The sequence below is a fragment of the Alexandromys fortis genome, unplaced genomic scaffold (genome assembly GCF_014885135.2).
Source record: "Alexandromys fortis isolate MF-2015 unplaced genomic scaffold, M_Fortis_MF-2015_v1.1 scaffold_51, whole genome shotgun sequence".
NCBI lineage: Eukaryota > Metazoa > Chordata > Mammalia > Rodentia > Cricetidae > Alexandromys > Alexandromys fortis.
Window position 1 is genome coordinate 7,533,217 of NW_026067925.1, and position 6,615 is coordinate 7,539,831.

Consider the following 6,615-nt stretch of genomic DNA (forward strand, 5'->3'; position numbering starts at 1 on the left):
GTTTAGTTTATGGCATGATCTTATTATAATCTGACAGAAAATTCATCACTTATGCTTTTTTCTAAATGAGCTAGTCATGGTGGTATATAACTACAATTGTAGCACTTGAGAAGTAGAGGCAAGAGGATGTGGAGTTCAAGACCTGCTTTTGTTATGGAGTGTGTTAGAGGCCAACATGAGCTACCAAAGACACTGTCTCAAACAAAACAACTAGAACTTGTTTTTTTCCCCTATGAGTTGCATTATATATATATTACATACCATTTATTATTGGATAAAAAAGTTAGTCTATTTAGAAAATGATTTTTATGTAGGATTTTTTAAAAAAAAAAGAGTAATAAACTATTGAAGAACATTTAGTGGTTTAAAACAAAGTAGGATCTCCTCAGGTTACCTGAGAATGAGTCTTTCCTGGGCAATGCAGAGTAGCAGAAAGAGGGAGTGGTTAGGAGTGGTGAAGGGCTGCTGCTTCGATAGGGAAGAACCACTGCAGTTTTGAAAGTTAGACTTTAATCACTGATTTACTTATTTATTTATTTTGAGATGGGATCTCACAGTGTGTATATAGCTAAGACTGGCCTGGAACCCAGTGCACCTGCATCAGATTTTCAAGTGCTTGAATGCTAAGCATGTGCTACCAAAGCAGGGTCTTTATCATGAGACAGCTAAATATCATGCTACAGACCTTGGCATCTAATAAAGTACCATTCATTACCATTTTGTGGCTGTCTTCAAGTTGGACATATGTTTTTCTCATTTCAAGTGTCTTTTTAGATTTTATAAGTTCACTCTTGTTGGAAGCTTGTCAGTCTATATTTTTTTTCCTAGTATTCTAACTACTCTCTTGGGTTAGACATGTGATGGAAGTAGAGGAAATACGCCCTCTTTTTGAAGAGCTACTTTGAAGGTGGAACTAATGATAGACTTGAATTGAGTGATAGTAAAAGCAGACCATGCAAAAAACACGTTCCTAAACATTATGGAGATGTAGAATGAACAGTAGTTCAACGTATGACTCTGGAAGACTTGTTGGAAGAAGCCATGTCCACGTCAGAATGAAGATATTTCAAAAATTAAAATATTTTAGCTAAGGGAAATGGGCAAAGAAATGAAGATATATACAGAGAACAACCACTAAAGTTTACTATTACATTTTATCATTTATTTGGTGTGTGTGTGTGTGTGTGTGTGTGTGTGTGTGTGTATGTGTGTGTGTGTGTGTTCATGGTAGGTGGTAGTGCACATGTATATTGACTATGAGGGTGTGAAGGTCAGAGGAATACCTTGGGTGTCATGTATTAGATGACTTTCACCTTTTGTTTGAGACAGTCTCTCATTGGTTAAGTAGGCTAGAATAGTTGGCCTGCAAGCTTCCAGGAATACTCCTGTCTCTGTCTCCTGTCTCACCATTGCTGGAGTTACAAGCACATACCTGGACTCTAGGCTTTTTAGGTGGATTCTAGAGATTAAGTTCAAGTTTCCATGCTTATAAAGCAGGACTTTACTGACTGAGCCATCTCCTTAGGCCTATATTTTATCATTTTATTTTAAAAACATTCTTATTAAATTTTATTTATATTAAATTTATGCATATTAAAATGTGTGTGTGTGTGAGAGAGAGTGTGTGTGTGTGTGAGAGAGAGGGGGGGGGGAGAGAGTCCACACTGTGGCATATGAATGGAGGACAGCAGACAACATTGGTTCTCTCTGCCATGCGGGTCATTGGGACTCCAAGTGGTTAGGCTTGTGCCAGGAGTCTTTACCTGCTGAGTCATCTCCAGATTCTCTTTTATCATTTGAGTGTTAAAGTCATCACTTGAACACATAGGAAATATATCTATCTTTTCTTGTGCTTTTAGCAAATTGGTTATTTTCCCCTTGTATTTATTAACATGCTATTTTGGCAATCATAAATTTCTTTTCATTAATCTGTCAACTCAGTTTAGACTTTGGCATGGATATACTGTAGTTCTGAGCTTAAAACATGTGTGCCACCCTTTCTGTGGTTTACTGAATAGTTGGTTTATATTTTAAGGGTATACCCTTACTTTTCAATCATCTCTTTGCTGAGGCAGAGAATTTTGGAGTAGAGTTTAATGACTTAACAGCATCATGTGGTCTGATTCATGTTGAGTAAACTTTCTGCCAAATGTGGGTCATGGCAAAGTAAGTCCTGATTTCAGATGGAAAAAGGACCATTGTTTCTAATCCTGTTAACTAAAATCAACAGTGTTACTTACTGTTCAGATTGTCAGCTACAGTGCCATTTGTCAGAGACAAAGAGTCCAACAAGAACAGAGGAACAAGTTGGTCTAGTTAGAACATTGTATTTGGCCATTGTACACTTTAGTTTTAGATGACCAGGAGGAAAGATCAGGAATTTTGTGATTTTTCTAACATCTCATAGATAATTTATATAGATAATCATAGCATGGATTCTAGCACCAGAATTTTAATAGCTGATATTGTATATAGGTAAGAGTGACTACACTCTTACCCTAGTTCCTGTTCTTGCCTTGTTTCCTAGACTGGCAGAGATAACAGTGCTGCACATTTGAGCATGTTAGGTAAATAAATGCTCCACCACTGAGGTACAGTGCTAGGATTCAGACTTAAAAAGTTTCTTGACTTTTAGAAAGAAAGAATCCAGGAAAAGGACTTTTTCCCCTTCCCATTGCCTTTTTTTTTTTCTGTCTGTCTTGCTCCAGGAATTAGACAGAATGATCTTGGTACATCTTGTCAGGACAGATAGAAAAAAAGGGTCCACAGACTTTTAGGGTTATGTGGGAAGGATTCAGAAACCAAATTGGAAAGGGTACCAAAGGTTATGGTGGAAGAGGATGTCAGCTGCCTTGTTTTTCTTTTTATTGGGCTCCAAGCTTGGGCTTTTGCTCTCTGGACAAAAGATTGGAAGATATTTTTTCTGTGGAATTTTGAATGAAAAATAAGTGAGTTTCGTATCCCAAGAAAACAACTAAATCAGGTTAGTCAGACATATAAAGCATCTCATAATCCTAGTACCCTAATTCCTAAATGTAAGTAAATACCCATGGATCTTGGTCTTCTGTAGAGAACCTGTAAGATTTAGTTGCAAGATCTTTTTGTTTTCTGCCATTTGAGAATCCAGCTGGAAAACAGTCAACGCCCTGATTGTGGATTTCCAGTTTCCAGAACTCTTTATTTTACATTCTTTTAAAGTATCATTTCTTTTCATAAAATCTCCCTGTTTTGCTCAGCATCTTTGGTACACCCGTTCTGTTTTAGAGAATAAAGTGCTGCCTGATTCAAGAATTACAAAATATATCAATTAAGATCTTAAGAAAAGAGAAGATTAAATCTAAGGAATGTGTATGTAACTCAGTGATAAAGCGAAGGACCTGAGTCCAGTCCCTAGTAGTAAAAATAAGATGATAAGTTTATGCCAAAATAAATAATGGAATAAAAGAAGCTGGAGGGAATGGATAACTAAAGGAAAAGAAAACCTGTCCTTCCCCTGAATAACCATGAAGAACCATCCAAGAGATGGAGATGTGTGACTCACGTGAAACACATTGTGTTGTAGGAAAGGGATCTTTCCGCAGTAAAACTTTACACAGTAGAATTATAATGATATATTTAAAGAAAAGTTATCAGAAGTGTTAGAAAATAGAGTTGAAATAGGAGAAAACCCCAAACACCTGGGCTCATAGAGAAGTTGGCAGGGTCATGGGATGGTAAGGTAAGACATCTAATAGAAGTTCCAGGATCAAATAAATAACATTTTTTTAATTATTGAATAACTCTTTTTTTTTTTTCTGAAAATCCTAGTTCCTAGTACCTAGTACCCACTGAAAATACCTACTACCAACTGAAAATACCTAGTACCACCTGAAGGACATGAAGTTCATATTTAAAGGGAACACTAAATGCTCATCCCGTGATAGAAAGTAGACCCACTTCACTGCACCTGAAAATCCCTGGGAGAGTACAGGTGACTGTGGCGCGGTTGTATAAACAAGACACTGTTTAACCAGTTGATAGTTGGTAAAGCATAGACTATGAGTTTTCGTCTTTTGTGCCTAGTGATTAGAGTTTAATATGTGTCCCTGAAGATTTCCTCTTCTAGATTGAGTTTAGAATTTTCAAGGGATTAGGAGGTCACTGCACCATGACATCCCTTTTGTCAAATCATATTTAGGAACACTTGATGTGAACTTGTTATTTAGACCATGAATTGTGTGTATCACATAGGGTTATGTCAATCATTACTTCTTTGAATATTTATTAGACTATATTTCCTGATAATTAAGTCTGATCTCCCTTTCCTTTCTCCCATTCATGCTGTCTCCTTCCCTTGTTCTCACCACTTTCCTTTTTTTATAATTGATTAAGGTACTTAAAGTAAAAAAATAAATTGATGTCAAGATATGAAAAGGAATACTCGTCGTGATTAAGACATTGTATTTGAGGGGCTAGAAACCTGGTTCAGTGGTTAAGCGTATGTTGGTTCTTGCAGAGGATCTTAGTAAAGATCCTAGCACCCATGGTCGGTGGCTGACATTCTCCTATAACTTCAGCTCTAGGGGATTCCCATGTACTCTTTTGGCCTCCACAGTCACAGGCACTCAAATGCACATACCCACATACACATATGTATACATGTGGCTAAAATAAAGACTTCTAGAGAAACTTGTTTAGAAGTGAAGACTAGCTGGGGATATCTTTACGGATACCTGGGAACCCCTCTAGAGTCAAGTCTCTTGCCAACCCTAAAATGGCTCCTTTAATTAAGATATCTTCTTCCCTGCTCCCATATCCACCCTTTCTCCATACCAATCATCCCATTCCCCCAGGATCTCCCCATCCTCCCCTCCTCACTTTTCTCTCCCCATCTCCCCTTACCCCCACCCCACCCCCACCCCCAAGATCTCAATTTTTGCCTGGCAATCTAGTCTACTTCCAGTATCCAGGAGGATAACTATATGTTTTTCTTTGGGTTCACCTTCTTATTTAGCTTCTCTAGGATCACGAATTATAGGCTCACTGACCTTTATTTATGTCTAGAATCCACTTATGAGTGAGTACATACCAAATTCATCTTTTTGGGTCTGGGTTACCTCGCTCAGGATAGTGTTTTCTATTTCCATCCATTTGCATGCAAAGTTGGATGGCTTAGTAGGTAAAAGGACTTGTCTCCCCCTGAGTCGAATCCATGGCAACCATGGTTTAAGGAGGGAATTCATTTAAGAAAGCTGTCCTTTGACTTTTACATAGAATCCATGGAATACATGTGCTGCCCCAATAGCAATAATAAATAAAATAAATTTTAAAATAAATTTCACCTGGGCGAACATCCCATTTCAATGTACACATTTCCATATTTCATTTTTAATGCTTACCTTTTCTTTTTTTTCTTGTTTAAGTTTTTTTTTTTCATGTGAAAAAACACAAGTTTCAGAACAAGTTAAGATCTTTTTTGGGTTTTTTGTTTTCTTTTCTTTTTTTTTCCTTCTCTCATATATTACATCCTGACCATAGTTTCTCTTCCCGCCTCCCCTCACAGCTTCCCCTACCTCCAAACATGGCATATCCAGTTGCAATAAGACTAGGTATGTCCCTTCCTATTAAGGCTGGAGGAGGCAACCCAGCAGGAAGAAAAGTGATCCCAAAATCAGGCACAAGAGTCAGGGACAGCCCCCACTCCTACTGTTAGGGGTCTCACAAGACCAGGCTTCTCAAACAGGTTAAGATCCTTAGGGCAACAACATAGTATCTTTTTGTCCGTAAAAATCTGTTTCTGAAGGTAAATTGAACAGATTTAGAGAAACTTAATGGTTTCATGTGCATGTCTACTACTACTACTATTATTATAGTATCTTTTTGTTGATAAAATTTGTTTCTGAAGGTGCATTGAACAGATATGGGGAAACAATGGTTTCATGTTCCTGTCTATTATTACTACTGCTGCTACTACTGCCACCACTACTACTACACTTCTTAGATAATACCTTGTATAAATTCTTAAAATGTAATGATTTTTTTAAAAGATGCATTATTAATCCCAAATCAAAAAACAGACTTAGCTTATTGGTGGATAAATATATACTCACATTTTCTCCTTATATGATTTTTTTCCATATTCATGACTCACAGTTGTAATTTTTATTAATCTTCTCTCCTTGATTTTAATAATGTTAGATAATGCCATTAATTTAGAGTAAATCACAACTATAGATCACAAGAAATAGGTCAGTGTTGTTTTTATAGGATTTTTTGAGAGAAATACCCTATAGTAAACTACAAAGAAGGTTTTATCCTCTGTCCCTTAGAACGTCATGAAGAATACATGTGGGTCAAGCCTTTTCCAATTTTTGGGTAGATCTCACCTTCTTTAATTTTTTTTTTTAAGATTTATTTATTTATTATGTATACAACATTCTGCCTCCATGTATGCCCGTATGCCAGAAGAGGGCGCCAGATCTCATTACAGATGGTTGTGAGCCACCATGTGGTTGCTGGGAATTGAACTCAGGACCTCTGGAAGAGCAGCCAGTGCCCTTTTTTTTTTTTAAATATAATTTTTTATTGAAAAAAAAAAGATTTCCGCCTCCTCCCCGCCTCCCCATTCCCCCCCCC

General features: G+C 37.1%; 1 protein-coding gene across 8 annotated transcripts in view; it reads left to right on the forward strand.

The window, feature by feature from the left end:
* The window catches only part of Cdc42bpa (CDC42 binding protein kinase alpha), a 204,282-nt gene that overhangs the window by 87,058 nt on the left and 110,609 nt on the right, over positions 1 to 6,615 (forward strand). The window lies entirely within an intron of this gene.